The sequence below is a fragment of the Gracilinanus agilis genome, chromosome 3 (assembly GCF_016433145.1).
Source record: "Gracilinanus agilis isolate LMUSP501 chromosome 3, AgileGrace, whole genome shotgun sequence".
Classification (NCBI taxonomy): Eukaryota; Metazoa; Chordata; class Mammalia; order Didelphimorphia; family Didelphidae; genus Gracilinanus; species Gracilinanus agilis.
Window position 1 is genome coordinate 581198252 of NC_058132.1, and position 16569 is coordinate 581214820.

Here is a 16569-nt window from a genome sequence, read left to right on the forward strand (position 1 = left end):
TTTTAGTTTGATATCTTCTTTCCTCAATTCCCAGTTGGGGTGCCTCCTGCCATTTTCAGTACCTCCCATGAGTCTGGAGGTTTAGAAAGGAAAAAAAAAAACCAAAATTTTCCTCAGTTGTCTCTCATTCCCTTGTGATTTCCTCTGAAGCACCTGGAAGAGGTTATTTAAATTACTTAGGATTGCTTCCCAGTGGTTTAAAGAATAGCAGGTGTGAGAGTGTACTGCTGAAGTCCAGGGACAGAAATACTTTAGTAACTTCTACAAAGTCTTTAAGAATTCAGTAATCACAATGTTTGTGTGTCATATGATCCAATAAATATGTTGACATTAAGTCAAGCTGTTCAGGACAAAAGGAATTATTTGCTCAACTTCAGTTTGTCCATTGAAAGCTCAAGGTAAATAAACATGGATGACTCTGGGGAAATTCTGAAATTCAATACAATGCACTTTATGTAGTAGATGCTCAAGAAATGTTTATTGACTGAATGGAGGAGTGAATGAAGAAATATTTGTCTTTAGTGTCCACAGCTTCTCATTTTTTCTTCATTTCCCCTCTTTAGAAGATCTCATCCCCTTCAACAATCTATTAATTTCATCAAAATAGTGCAGAAAGTGAAAATGGGTCAATAAGGTTCTGAATGAGAGTGATGATCTTGTGTGAATAGCAAGGAAGGGATGAGATGGTATAGAGATGGAATTAGCTCCACTTGGCATCTAATTGACCTGGAAGGTTGTACAGTGTGTATTAAGTAGAAGAAAGGGTCAAGGATAACTACAGAGTTAATAACACAAATGATGTGGAAGCTAATAGGGTCCTGGACACCAATAGGGAAGTTTGAAGAGGGAACAGTTTTAATGGGAAAGATGATTTCTCTTTGGGACCACTAGTATAGACATTCAAGGAGCAAAGATAGATGGAATTGAAGCTTGATATATGATTGAGTGGAGGAAGAGTGAGGAATTAACAACTACAGTATTATAAATAATTTCATATTTAAAAGGCTTAAAAGACTGAGTATATGCAGTGACAGACTACTGAATTCAAAAGAAGGATAATGAGGCATGTTTCCTGTCATTTGACAAGAGAAGTACTAAAGATTTATATTGAGATATATATTTAAAAACATGACTAATATGTGGATATATTTTGCTTAACTATGCTTATGTATTACAAAGTTGTTGTTCCTATTTTTAATGGGAAGAGATTTAAGGAAGAATAGGCAGACTAGCAATAGCAATGCCAAAAAAAAGAAAGAAAAAAGGAAAGAGTGTCGAGCTATTTTTTTAAATGCACAGAGAATAGAAGATAATGTAGGAGACACAGACAAGCCAGAAAACTTTGAAACTATATTAAATTTATTATATATTTCTAAATAAAATAAAATTGTAAGTGAGTATATAGTGGCTTCATATTCAAACCTATTTCCTGTGTTTCTTTGTAAGTAGAAATGTCATATTTTCAGTGCATATAAGGTTCAAAATAACAAAACTATATAAAATAAACAAAAAATTAGTTGAAGGCAGAAGGAAATAAACATATTTATTCTATAGTACATTTAGGGCAGACATGACTTCCTCCATTTAGCCCCAAATGGGAAGACCAGAAGTAATAGGTAGAAGCTTCAAAGAGAAATTTAAGATTCTTTAAAAAAAAAAAACTTTCATATAATTAGATCTCTGAAAAGTGGAGTGTGATGCTTTGAGAAGTGTTGAGTTTCCTCTGTCCATCTTCTTAGATGTTTCCAAGCAGAGGATGGAGGAAAAATTGTATGCAATCTTTTTGTGAATGGATTGTATTGATTGGTTGGCTATTGTTATTCATATTCAAAGAACATCAGAAAAATATCAATGGTGATGTCTTGACTTGTGCATAAATTGGATTTATGAGGGCAGAGTTGCACAAAGTTATAGGCTTTATGCTGGCTTTCAGTCATCAGAGTTCAGTGGCAAAACAAAAGTCAAAACAGTTGGAGGTGGTCCAGGATGCAATGAATGACTTCTACTATCTTCGTAATCATTGGAGCAAATTGTCCTCATCTGCTCCTACCTCCAAGGCAAGTCTTCATATGCCTGAGTAGATACCCCCCCTAATTCAAAGATGGGTAAGAGGTCTGTTGGTTATTCTCAACCTGGGTTAGTATGGTTTCCTGGGGTGTGGCATCTGTGAATGCTATGGCTTTTTGGGCCCACAAGTGAGAGCTAGGTAGCAGGTATATAGCAAAGGAAGATGAACAGCCCTGAAAAGGGCTCAGCAAAACTTTATTCCAGAGGTACTAGTCTTCCCTGAATACTCTATATTAGATGGCCTCTTAAGTCCCAACCAACTCTGATGCTATAAAAGAGAGGCAGTAGAATTAGACATGAAGAGAGAATGATAACTTGGGAAATTAAAAAAAAAAAAAAGACAATTGGTTAGAAACTCAATTTCCTGGAAGGAAGCCACTATAATCATACAACTCCAGAGATCCATGTGCTCCAGAGCTCCAGTTGTCACATTTGATAAATTCTGTGAATAAGCAGAGAAGAGTTCCTAGGACAAGCAGAGTCTGGAACCAAAGAATAAGTTAAGGGTCCAAAGTAAGAAAGAATAAATCCATGAATTATGTGGACTATGGAGGTTTAGAAAAGGTGGTTGACCCTCTTTGTCCTTCCTTAGTGATGGGTAAAGGAGTGTGAATATATCTCAAATTCATGACAATACTCTAATTATAGAGGACCAGATAAGGGAACCGAACAGAGTCACAGTGGACTGGGAAAGAGAGTTTTCTTGATTGTTTATTGACTTAAATACAAGTCTTTGCAGTTTGATCAGGTTAAACAAAACTTGTCCCCTATTTTTATGTTTTGTTAGCACAAGTACTTACATGAGATCTGAATTTCTTTTTATGATGCATAATCAGAACCAGTATATTATGATTTTCCAGGAGAAATGCTGTTTATGAGAAGTTTTTGAAGAAAATAACTGTTGAGATATTCCAGAAGATTGATTCTAGGTCTATAGAAGAAAAAAAAAAGATTTGGTTTTAGCTCACAGCTTTCACAGAGAAATTGACAAAACCCTTATAATGAAATTTTACATGTTAGATAACATCTGAGGTTTCCCTGGTGTCTTGCGCGGTTTGTTTGCTTTTGTGAGGTGATGCAGAAGTAGTAGGATTAAAATCAGAGATACTTGGTTCATTCCTTACCAGACTTCTGGGAGAAAAAATCAGAAGGAATACAAAAGAAGCTGTCCTTTTCTCTCCTCCATACCTCTTTTATATGCCTATTGTTCACCCAAGTTATGGTCTGATGATTTAAAGAAATCATAGAGGGTGTTACGTAGAGAGTGTTGGACTTGATAATGGATAGTTTTAGACCCAATGTCAGGATGACTTAAATTCAAATTCTACCTCAGATACTTAATAAATATATGCCCCTGAGTAAATCAATTAGTCTCTCTTCCCTCCAGCTCCTCAGATATAAAATGAGGATGTAAGATGTGGTGATAAACTTCTATAATCCTTTCTAGTTTTTTTTTTTTATCTACAATCTTATCTCTAATGACCTAGGAGCATGATGTGTACTTCCATTTTTCCTAGAACATGAAGCCTGCACCTACTATCATATGTATGCTTAGCAGATCCATTACCTTCTTTGGTTGAACATGGGCTAATGCTACAATCCCTACCCACCTTTGCCCCAGCCACCTTCTCCTTTCTACTCCCCAAATTTTATTCCTTCCTTTTCTTCATCACTATGCTTTGGCACTTTATATTTATCAACCACTTCAACATTATTTAAATTAATCTTTAATAATGTCTTATACTACAAAACTTTCTCTTATAATTCCCTGGAAAATTTCCCTCTCCCTCTGATACTATGAATTCAAGTAATTAAAATTACTGACTCAAATGAATCCTCTTTGTAAATAGAGATAATATAATAAATAAAATGTTATTTAAGAAAATAATAGTGCCCAGAAGATTCCTTACTTGATCAATAGAATCAAACATAAAATTATCTGAGGAACTATCATCTTTTAAAAATATATGGGAATGACCTGCAGGAATTGATGCAGAGTGAAAGGAACAGAGCCAGAAGAACATTATAAACAGGGATGGATACACTGTGGTAAAATCGAATGTAATGGACTTCTCTACTAGCAACAATGCAATGATCCAGGACAATTCCGAGGGACCTATGAGAAAGAAAACTATCCACATTCAGAGGAAGAACTGTGGGAATAGAAACACAGAAGAAAAACAACTGCCTGATCACATGGGAGAATAGGGGTATAATTAGGGATATCGACTCAAAATGAGCACCCTAGCACAAATATCAATGATATGGAAATAGGTCTTGATCAATGATACATGTAAAACCCAGTGGAATTGTGTGTGGGCTATGGAATGAGTTGGGAGGAGGAGAGGGATAGAACTCGAATTCTATAACCATGGGAAAATTTTCTAAATTAATTCATTAAATAAAAATTTTAAAATTAAATATATACATATATATACATATATATGAATATAGAGTCTATAGTCACAACTCTGAAGGCTCCAATTTTGTCTGATCTCAGAAGCTAAGCATGGTCAGGTCTGGTTAGTACTTGAATGGGAGACCACTGGATGCTGCAGGTTTTAAAAAAGTACAAAAATAAATATGAACAGAGATTAAAGGGAAAATGAACATTCCTGGTTGTAAAATAACAATTCATTCCCAGGGGAAATGTGTCTACATATGGCCATCAGAATACCAGTCATTCTACCATGCTGTTCTGCTAGTCACAACTCTTAAAGACTACAAATGAACTTTGGACCTTGATCACCAAGCCTTTCCATAATCTAGCATAATAATAAAAATAATAACAGTAATTTTGGTAATTGTAGACCTCATTTCTTTAATCTTTCACAGTTTAGTAAATGGTTTTCTCATGACAAACATGTGACATAAGTAGTTCAGGTATTAGTAGTGTTTCCATTTTACAGAGGAAGAAGTTAAAGTTACAAGGTTTCAAGCAATGAGGTCAGAAACCAGATTTCCTGATTATTCATCATTTTGTTGTTCTGTACAGTTAATTAGAGAAAGCTTCCTGGTTCATGAGGGCTTACATTGAAATTTCTAGGATGGAAAGGATTTAGTTCAGGGAACAGTAAGAAATAAGTCATTCTACAGATTTAAGGCAGTTTAAACTTAGAGTTTCACAGTGGGTAAATACGTATCATAGCCAAAGACAATGTAAAGTAGTGACACTCAGCATTGTAGTAGTGTGTTGTATGTAGTGTACATACTACTTAAGCTCTTTGAAACTCAATTTCCTCATTTTTCATGTGGGAATACTAAACACAGATTTTTTGTGTTGTGAGACACAACTGAGATTTAACAATGATTTCTTCCTCCAAAAGGGAAAAAAATAAAAGCAACTAGATTTGTTATTCTGAGTCTGATTCTATCCAACAACAACAGCAACAATACCAACAACAAAAAATGAATTTGTGAAGTAAAAATGATAAGAAACTTGGGGGCAAGTAGCCACCACATCTGAGAATATATTATTGACAAGGGTAAAACAAATATTGACAAAGGTACTAGAGTAATCTAATAAGAGGGTTAAAAGGAACATGTATATTTTTCCATGCCTAATTATACCAGGAAAGTCAGTTCCAAAAGAATGGGAAGGATCCAGGCGTGAAATTCTAAAATATGAACTTAAGTCATGAGAGGAATAAAAAGAGAAAACTGACTGAAGAGACAACATAGATATATGAGGAATAAATAATTAAATGTTTTTAAAGACAGGGAACTTTTTTTTTCCCCTTAAGATGGGAAGGTCAAGTAAGTGAAGATGAATACAAAAGAGACACATTTTCTGGAAATAGCCTCAGGAGCTATAAAGGTCAGAATGAACTAAAGTTTTTGATGAATGTTAAGGAATAAGGATAGAGACTGGGCCTATCATTCATTGGAATACGAACTCCTAAATGAGGAAATTTCCTCACCTTCTCTGCCACCTGTCTTAGAGTCTTAGAGAGTTGCCCAGAGCATTGGGAGGTTAAATGACTTACTCAGTGTCAGAGCTGGTATTTGTCAGAGGCAGGACCTGAACATATGACTTTCCAGCTCTCACATGCTGCTTTTAAAGATCGCAAAAAGGGTATTTTTTCAAAGCTATGTTAGGGGCAAAGAAAAGAATAGACTGACCATTCAGAATGGATGAAAAAGACATCGAGAAAGCAACTCATTATTTCTCAGCTATTTCTTTGATTCTGTTTTCAGAGCAAAAGAGAGAAAGAACAAAAATGTTTAATAGGGAGTTAACCCTCTTCCAAAGGAAGTTAGTAAGACCACCTTCCTACTGTCAATGAATTCAAGCCACTGAGTGAGCACAAACAATAGCAAAGAATCATGAAAGCCCTGGTGGATGTGGTTGCTGAGCCCTCCTCAGTGTTTGCCCATGCCCTTTCACTGACAGTTCTGCCTGCTCAGTTCATTAGGTCTTGTTGTGCCCCAACCCACTCAGACTCTCTTTTGCCCACAAAGAATAGAGGGAGGTCAGATTCAGTTAAATGGTATGAAATCACATTTCATTAACAGCTTCTCATCACAGATTGTGATGCTGGTCTTCGCACTAGGAAGGCATTAACTTAAGTTCCCTGTATTCGGTCTCTGATGTCAAGGCTCACTATATATATATATTAGGAGCTGGTAAGGTCTATCTCTGTCCTAGCACCTATGAATCCTTTTGGCCAGTCAATAAATATTTATTTTAAAACCGAATGTGTGCCAAGCATTGTGCTATGTACTTGGGATAAAAAAAAAAAAAGCAAAACATAAAACAAAACAAAATAGTCCCTGACTCAAAGTGGGGGAGACAAAATAAAAATGGTTAGCAATAAACTAGTTGCAGGATTAATTGGGGATTGTCTCAGAGGAAAGACCCTAAGATTACAAAGGACTGGGAAAGTATTCCTTCTTGCTGAAGGTTGTAAGATTTAAAATTAATATCCAAATACTCCAAGTATTATATTTTATAAGGTTTTATTTATAATAATTTGAAGCAAAAGGAAAATTAGCAATCTCAGTAAAGAACGTTCCTCCACCGCGCAAATGGGAAAAAAGAGAGAGAGAGAACTTATAAACATTCTTTGAAGACCCTATGTGCACAAAAGAAAAAAGGATTCTGGGAGATGAAAAATAATTCTGGGAGATAAAATCCAAGGGTTTAAGATTTTCTGTTTATACATTGTAGGACTTGAAACCTGAGTCAAAGAAGAGGAGGTGGAGAATTGCAGGTATGGAGACAAACAGTAAAAAGTCCTGGCCTAGAGAGGGTTGTCTCATAGGGGTGACAGCAAAGAGGTCAATGTCATTGGATCACAGAGAACATGGAGGGATTAAGGTATAAGTCTGGAAAATGTATGAAGGACCTTAAAACCCAAACAGAGAATATTGCATTTGATTCTGGAGGTAATAGGGAGCCAATGTAATTTATTGAATAAAGGATGACATGGCCAGACCTGCACTTTAGGAAATGCAATGTTATACCTGAATGAAGGATGGACTGGAGTGGAGAGAAAATTGAGGCTGGGAAAGCTATTGCAATCGTTCAAGCATGAGGGGATAAGGGCTTGAGCTAGGGTGATGGCATTATCAGTGAATCTTTCTCTATATTAAAAATAGAGGGACATATATTAGAGATTCTATGAAGTTAAAAAAGATAGGACTTGGCAGCTGACTGGCTAGGGAGAGAGGGAGGTAAGGAGTTAATGCTGACACCTAGACTATAAGTCTGAGTGACTAGAAGGATGATGGTGCCTAGATAGTAATATGGAATTAGGAAAGGTTGTTCTACTTGCTCTTTCCAAGTCTCATGACTACTAGCTCTTCATGAATCTTCTCTCCCACTCTATGCCCAGTCAGGCACTCAATCTAAGGGGATGCCAAGACATTCAGATTCTTAAAGTTTACTCCACCAGAATGTTAGTTCTCTAGCCATATTTCTGATTTCACCACACCCAGACTGGTTTATAATGAGCAAAGCCAGCATTGAGGATATTTCCTGCAGTCCTGCAATAATCTCAAGGAATAACTTAAAGCAATGTCAGTTATATTTCCTCATATCCTTTGGAACAAATATGTTTTTCCTGTGCCAGAAACTTCTTGGCAATGATAATGGTGATCAGGAGAGATGCCAAGATGAGAGAAGAACAAATGCTGTTCCATTTGTTTAAAGGGAGGAATATAGGGTCTACAAACTCTAAGCCAGTGAGTTTAACTAGCATTCCTGATATAATTTCAGAATGCATAAATGAAGTTATTTTAGCATTTAGAAAAAGGAATGAACACTAAGCGTAAGGATGGCTTCACCAAGAACTGCTGATACCAAGTTGACTATATCTATTTGTTGATGGTTATTAGACTGATAGATCAAGGCTATGCTATAGAATATCTCTGTTGGCTTTTGGCAAAGAATTCTCTCTTTCTCATCTTATCCACATAGAGTTTTCTAATCCTATCATATTACCTCTTAACCTAATCCTAATCCAATTATATTAACCTATTTTCATTTATATCCTAAACTCTGTCAGAACCCTGATCCAATTACATGAATACCTATCAGAGCTCTAATTAAAATTTCTATTTGAGTCCTATGGGAAGGGCAACTAGATAACATAGTGGCTAGAGCTCCAGGTCTGGGGACTGGAAACTTGGGTTTAAATCTGGCCTCAGATGTGTCCTAGTTGTATGATCCTGGGCAAGACACTTAATTCCAATTGCCTAGCCCTTACCATTCTTCTGCCTTAGACTGATACTTAGTAGTATTGATTCTAAGAAAGTAATGCTTTTTAAAAATTCTATAGGACCCCTAACTCTATCATAACCCCATTACCTAAACATTATACAAGTATAATGTTAAATTGGGGGATGTAGGTGGGAGAGAGTGTAGGGAAAAAAGGGTAAAATACCATTATTGGTAGACATAGGCCAGTCCTTATTCTCCAAGAAGTATGTTTTTTTTTTTAAAACCCTTCCTTACCTTCCATCTTGGAATCAATACTGTGTATTGGCTCCAAGGCAGAAGAGTGGTAAGGGCTAGGCAATGGGGGTTAAGTGACTTGCCCAGGGTCACACAGCTGGGAAGTGTCTGAGGTCAGATTTGAACCTAGGACCTCCTGTCTCTAGGCCTGGCTTTTAATTCACTGAGCTACCCAGCTGCCCCCTCAAGAAGTATGTTTTAATAGTGTCTTGAATTAAGGGGAAAAAAAGATATGATTTTGAAATTCTAAAGTGGTCCAAATCTGGAAAATATTGCTAGAACAATGGGCTGATAAAAGGCTAAATCTAATGAAATTAGTAGAATGTAAATTCCTTGAAGACAGATACTGCTTTTTGTGATGTTTTTATATCCTCAGCTCAAGTATGATGCCTTTTACATAATAAATGCCAAATAAATACTTGTTGAATTTGAATAAGAAATTTAATATTTAGCCATTGTCTCAGAGGATTTCCCATAAATCAAAAAACCTAAATGTACTTAGGAGGCTTTTCTTATTTAACATTCTCTTTGCCTATTTGCTTCCCAGGAAACTAAGCACAATCTAGATATGAAGCCTTGAATCCCAATATACAAATTTCCCACATGAAAGAACACATTTTCCAATATTACAGAAGAAAACATTACGAAGGGTAAGGAAAAACTAATAGGAATCATAGAATAACTAACCAATAGTCATGGAGATATAAAATATAAATCAACAATCACATATTATCTAAAAGATGAGAGTTCCATTATTCAGCATTATAATTCAACAAAAATTTATTAAATATGTGTAATATACAAAATTAAAAACAGCTATTTTTAGATTAATGGTTAGCCTTTGATTCAGGAAGACATGGGTCCAATTTCTGCATCTGAAAAATAATGCCTATGTTACTGTGAGTAAGTCTAGGGTAATTCAAGTTCATTTAAGTTAAACAAGAAGGGAATTCTAGTTCATTGTTCTAGAGTTAGAAGGGATTTCAGAGGTCATTTAATTTATTCTTCTCATTTCACATTGAGGTTCAAAAAGGTCATCTAAGACTATAAATTACAAATTAGATACCAAGAGAAGATGGTTTCTGTATCATGAGTTTCCCCACAATGTAGAAATCACAAGTTCATTTAGATGAAGAAACCAGCAAAGCTAAATGACTTGCCTAAGGTCAAACTGTATCAGGGCTGGAATCCCAACTCAAGTCTTTTGACTCCAAACCTGGCATTCCATCCACTGTAACATGCAGTTTCTAAACAAGTAAATAAACAATAAATATACAAATAAAAATTAATAGGTGAAAACCAAGGAAATTATCCGGATCCAGCCTTGAGGCAGGGTAGAGGCTGAACAGACAGCCTTGAGGCAGGGTAGAGGCTGAACAGACAGCCTTGAGGCAGGGTAGGTCGTCCCATTCCCCATAGGCAATTAGGCTAAACCTTGGAATGTGCACCCCTGAATGAATGAATGCATGAGTGGTTAGAACATGGGGAAGTGATTGTTATGACAGCGTGAATGAAAAATGGGGAAAACACTTTCTAAGGAAGCCCTGTTCGTTAAGGAACTTGAAGATAGTCTCAGGGACAGAGGCATTAGGGTAGAAAAGAAAAATTTGTTTAAGTTCTTCTGCTTCATAGAGGAACGTTGCTGTCTGTTCAGCCTCTACCGTTTCTTTGTCTGCGGAATGTGTTCCTCAGTCGTCCGGTAAGCCTTCTTCGTGCCCCACGTTGGGCGCCAGATATCCGGATCCAGCCAGATACAACCGCGAGGCCCGTGAGTCAGCCACCTAAAAAAACCAGAGGGAGAGAGAGGAGAGACCAAGCACGCAAGAAAGACAAATCAGTCTTAATTGTGACAAGGCTCGTTTATTGTGTGCAAGGAGTGAGTTTATATGCTTCTAGGGCTGGGGTGGGGAAAATTCCAGGCTGTTGGTCTTATCACGCCTATCCCGGATGACCATCCCGGATGAAGTAAGGTAAGTTTCATTTCTAAACATAAGTTTCGTTTCTCGGGAAACCCTTCACTAAGTTTTGTTTCTATGGTTTTTAGGTTTCGTTCCTTGGTCTCTGACAGGAAATGGTGATTTTTTTTAATGAAACCATAGTCTCCTTAAATGAGAACATACACACACACACACACACATTTATTTATTTGTTTCTTATTTATTTTTGGAGAAGCACATCAGGCACAAAAATGAATTAATTTAAATTAAGTTCAGAAGGAAGAGATCACAGAGAATCACAAAAAGCTTCCTAAAGGAATTGGTCCCTCACTGATTTTTCAAAGAAACTATTATAAGGAGGCTAGGAACTCTAAGAGAGGAAGATCAGGATAGGGGACAGACTATGCAATAGCCCTTAGGTGGGGAATGGAATTCCAAGTTCAGAGAAGAGCAAGTAGCCCAGTTTAGTGGAAGCCTTTAGGGTTGGTAAAAGGAAATCAAGTGTAATAATTTTGGAAAGATTGTTAGGAGATGGAGTATGGAAGGCATTAAATGCCAGCTGAAGGAGTTTATAACAAGAACCACTTAAGTTTTTTAAGCAGGGAAATATGGTTAATCCAAATATGTGTTTTGATAAGATGAATTTGGATTCTGATAGAAGAAGATCTTGAAACTGCACTTGTTTATCCATTACTGGGTTCTGAGTTAAGGCAATGGCAGGAGAGTAGAAGGGAGAGAGATTGGTGGTATTTCTCTTTCTCTTCTTGTTGCTAGTCATTGCTCCATAACTCAGCCATCCAATTCTCACTTTCTCAAGCCAGTCCAGCAATTCAATTTAGAGTCTTCCAATCTTTCACTATCATTCCTCCAAAGAAAGCAGATGCCAAAAGAAAATCAGTTAGAGCTTTTTTTTTCCCCCTTCCTACTCTACTGGCTATGGCAATTATCTTTCTATGTACTCCTCTTCATCTTCCACATCCTTATCTCCTTTAGTCTCTTAATACCCATTCCTGCTTTACCAAGCGTTTCCCGAGAAGGAGACTCTTAATTGAAATAAGAAAGATAGGACAAATATCAGAGCACTGGACAGAAAGAAGTGAGGAGGCTACTTTATTTGGACAAGAACATTTTGATGCTTTTATGGAAACTATACTATAGGGTAGCATGCAGGATGCAAAGGAAGATTGCAGAAGAGGAGATCACTTGGGAAGAGAGACTAAGGTATCATGCTTTCCACACCAAAAGGATTGAACCCAATGTATATTCAGGAGAATATATAAAATACAAGTAAGGCAGCATATGATTATGTTTAAAAACAAACAAAAAACATCTTCCATGGCATAAAAGGAAATTTGGTTCAGAGCAATTTCTTTAGTCATTGTTATAAGATAGACAAATTTGCCTAATGAAAACCTAAATACAACTATTTTCTCATCTCTCTCTGATATCAGAACAAAGTACTAACACCCATAGTATGAAGCCATTTTGTTTAAATCTACAATAATACCCTTCAAACACTTAGCATTTAAAATCTAGGATTAATGTTTCACTCAAATGAAGTTTTCTTTCTTTTTATAATGCAAATGAGTTATAGCTCTTTGACCTCAGACTGAAAAAGAAGGAAAGAAAAAGAAAGAAAGAAAAGAAAAAACAGGACAGCTATCAATAGTTTGCAGAAATCTAGCTTAGAACTCTAAAACATCAAGAAAAGCAAGATATTTAGTTTCAAAATAACAACAAAGAAAATCAAAAGATCCTGGGTTCTCCCAGGGAATAGTCTTTTGGTTTTATCTTAATTTAAATGTGAGGCACATTCCCAGATGTTAAACATAAGACAAAGAAGGCAACAGTGCTAATGTTCCTTTCTCTCTTTGTGTCTTTTACTGGGTCTAGTTTAAGGATTGACAAAGTCCAGACACTTCATAAAAGTTTGTTGAATGGAATGAATGAATGGTGACAAGAGTTCATTCATTATTAAACAGTATATATGGAAACAAAATATGAATTATATGCACTTCATTTTATTTTTCATAAATACAAAAAAAACCCCACTTCATTCAGATCTTGTTAACCTGGAATTTGGTAACATAATTCAGCTTTGTTAGCCTTTAAATTTTACACATCCCATCCAAAAAAAAAAAAAAAAAAAGGAATTTCTAATACAATCAGTAGTAAGTGCAAGAGTGGTAATAGGTATTGGGTAATTAAGAGTGGTAATAGGTAATAGGTAAAAGATAATAGGATTGTTTTTAAGTACTTTGCTTCATGGAAGAAGAAGACCCACAAATTTAGTAGTAAGAGACATGGGTTTAAGTTCCAATGCCCCAACTCTGCAAATGATCAACTCTACAAATTTGTGAAACAATCCCTTTGAGTCCAGTTTCATCCCTCTTTTAAAACAATGATGATAATTCTCAACTTATCTGAATCCCAGGGTTTTTATGAGTATCAAATGATAGAATGTATGTAGAGAGTTCTATAACTCCAAAGCCTATATAAATGTGCATTATATAGTCTAGTATACCAATAAATATTTGGAGAGGGTTTTCCCTGCAATGTAGATCTCAACCCATCCACATTTGCCATTCCTACATGACTCTTTCATGTCCTATCATGAATTTACCAGAGGATGTGCAATAAAATTCAAGCAGCCTTCCTCACTTTTTCTTCATGTTGCATGTGTTCTATTAATGGAATACATGGTATTCCATTAGTTAGTCCTCACATTCACTACAGGAACTAGTCCATCTTTCTTTTTTTTTTTTCCTATCATATATTTCTCTAATAATGTCTTTATAATCCTTCTGTGTAATTCTTCTATTAGAATGTGCTGCAACTTCCTTACTTTCCTATAGCTCTTTGGTGGATTCTCCACTTCTGCTCTTTTAAAACTATTGTATTCTACAACTGTCATCCAATATCACTGGAAAAAATGGGATCATCAGTCCCAAATACCTAAGCATTTTTAGTGCACTTATTTTTACACATTGTCAATGGAGTGAAACCCACAATGAGATATAAATCTTAAGTGGCAGGCAGCCAAGGCTTACTATTTTTTTAAAAAATTGGTAAACAATACCCAAAAGAAAGTTTCAGTTTTTAGGTAGTCTTTACCTTTGTCCCTGATTTTGAGAGCAGGAAAATGCTCTGATTAAAAAGCTCCATCCTTCTGAAATTTTCCTGAGTTCTGGGCTATATGGCTAAAAAGTGAATGTCTGAACAAAAGTTGAGTTTCAAAGTGAATAATGGATCAAAAGAAGAAATGACAGCAAATGACAGTTTAAAGATAAGGCTTGTTTTGAGGGAAAAAAGGGATATGAGTGGCCATAACTCTATGCTGTCAGCTTTCCTCTAAGGCTTCTGAGGGAACCATCCTTTTCTAGACCTGTGATTTGCTTACTCAAATTCCCTTTTCCCCCTGTATCAGCAAAGGTTATTTATATAACCACAGATAGAAAAAGATCCAAATAAGCTTTAAATATATGGCTTAGGGCTTAGAGGCAGGTAGTAAGTATAGGCTGTATATAGAAGACTAAACATTTCACAGAACTCTTGCTTCAAGATACTGGCTGAATAGACGGCCAGGCAAAGTAAAGGGAAAGAAAGGTATTTCGTGAACTTTCCTAAAAGGTTGGCCATCAATACTTCAGTGTACTGAAAATTGAGTCTGGCCATAGTGGCTTTTCTAAGAATAATCCTGTTGATTCCATCCCTTCTGCAGAGTTCCCCCGTCTGCTTTACACACATTTCCTTTCAACTCAATGACTGGGCAGCATGGATAGTCAGACAGAAAAGAATAGCAATTGAATGAATATGAATGGTTTAATGAGGGGCACAAGAGGCAGCCTATCCCAGGAAAAACTGCCTTTTATATAGGCTTTGCAAACTGTGCTAGTGCAAGGGGGAAAACTCAGAATTAAAATGGATAAACTCTAGTCTCGGTCTCCGTTTTCATTGTGCCATAGAACCAGATGCAGTTCTAGAAAGATATGGCCAATTTCTTTCTTGTAATTATGCCAATCAGAAAAAAAATTGCATTACCGGAATTAACATGCTGTATGTATGACTTTGCGAGTACCCCCTTCAAGCTGTCAGTCTTCTTGCCAGTACCACTGTGCAACAGCATTAACCAACAGGAGCATGGGCTTATTTGGAGCCCAGGTGTCGAGCAATTTGAAATGCATGAGCTCCTTGTTGTGAAACAATCATTCCCTTGGAGACTCGTATTGTCCTCATCACTCCATGAACGGTGCACATGGTGGCTGTGCATTCCCTTGCTTCTCTACATGCAAATTTCCGAACATACAGACCTTTTCTGGGTCTTGCTCTCTCCAAGCAGGGTGGGAAGAGGTGAGTTGGTAGGAGGCAGGATGGGGCTGTATTTTAGAGCTGCTTGAGAGTTCAACAAATACTGCAGCTGCCGTGAACAAGAGCCAGGCGACGGCTGGCCTCTGACCTCAAACAGATCAAGTACAAAACAGAGAATTATCTGAGAAACTCCACGCCATAAAAAGGACCTGAAAAATGAAAGCGTGCCCCTGAAAACCGCTTAGGTTTACTCCTAGAAGCAGTTTTGACTTCTGCTGACGTTTGTTGGGAGCTGATTCAGTTCTTCAGCTGTTTTTCTTTTAACACCGGAGAACACCCAAAGGTGATTAATTAAAAGTGATTATCAACCAAGCCTTTGCAGTGCTTAACGTGGTTTCATTTGGAAATGAGATTCATAAACCCACTCCATTGCTCTGTACATCTGCCTTCATGCCTGCTGCAAATAACTTTTAGCTCAAGGCCAAATGAGAATCAAATTGGAAAGAAAGGCAGAAGGTCCCAAATAAGACTAATTCTAAATTACTTTGTGGTACTGTGGCTTTATCAACAGGGTAGTACCATCAGTGTGGTTCAATTAGCCAGTTCCTTTACCATGTGGTGTAGTCAAAGACTCTTATCTTGTTCAAGCTGTAAGGACAAAAGATTAGCCATAAAATCAAGAACAATAGTTTGACCATAATACTCTCCATCAGGTAAGCATCCAAAGGGACCACCTTGGCTTGAATTCATTGCAATTCCTCCTCTAGGAAAAGGATTTGATAGTGGAAAATGAGCAACAACCCCAGGAGTTCTTACTCTCAGATCTATGAAGTATAAATATTTAAAAATTAGAAAACTGAATTTTAAACTAATTTGTTTCCTTTGTATTTCTGTACGTTATTTTATGCATTTAAAATGCTTATTTCCAGAAAAAGTACCTAGGCTTCACCAAATTATCAAAAAAGTCTACTGCATGAACAAACCTTAGGAAAGCCTACAGTAACCTACCCCTTCCAGCCTGAACTCTCCAGCCTGCTTTGTCTTAATCAAATTGATACCCAGACTTACTTTCTGCTTTGGGCTACTGAGACTTTGAGTGTGGGTGGACAGAAACAAGCCCTCTTAGGACTATTGACAGCACTATCCCCTATTTTCACCTTGTTCTCTAGCCAGAAATATCCCCACAAGTACAATCCTAAATCAGGATTAGGTAAGAGGAAGGGAAAAAGTTATGAAGATAAAGAAAAGCCAGGAAGAATTTGGTTAGAACAGTCTATAAAAAACACAGTTGTAGGAATC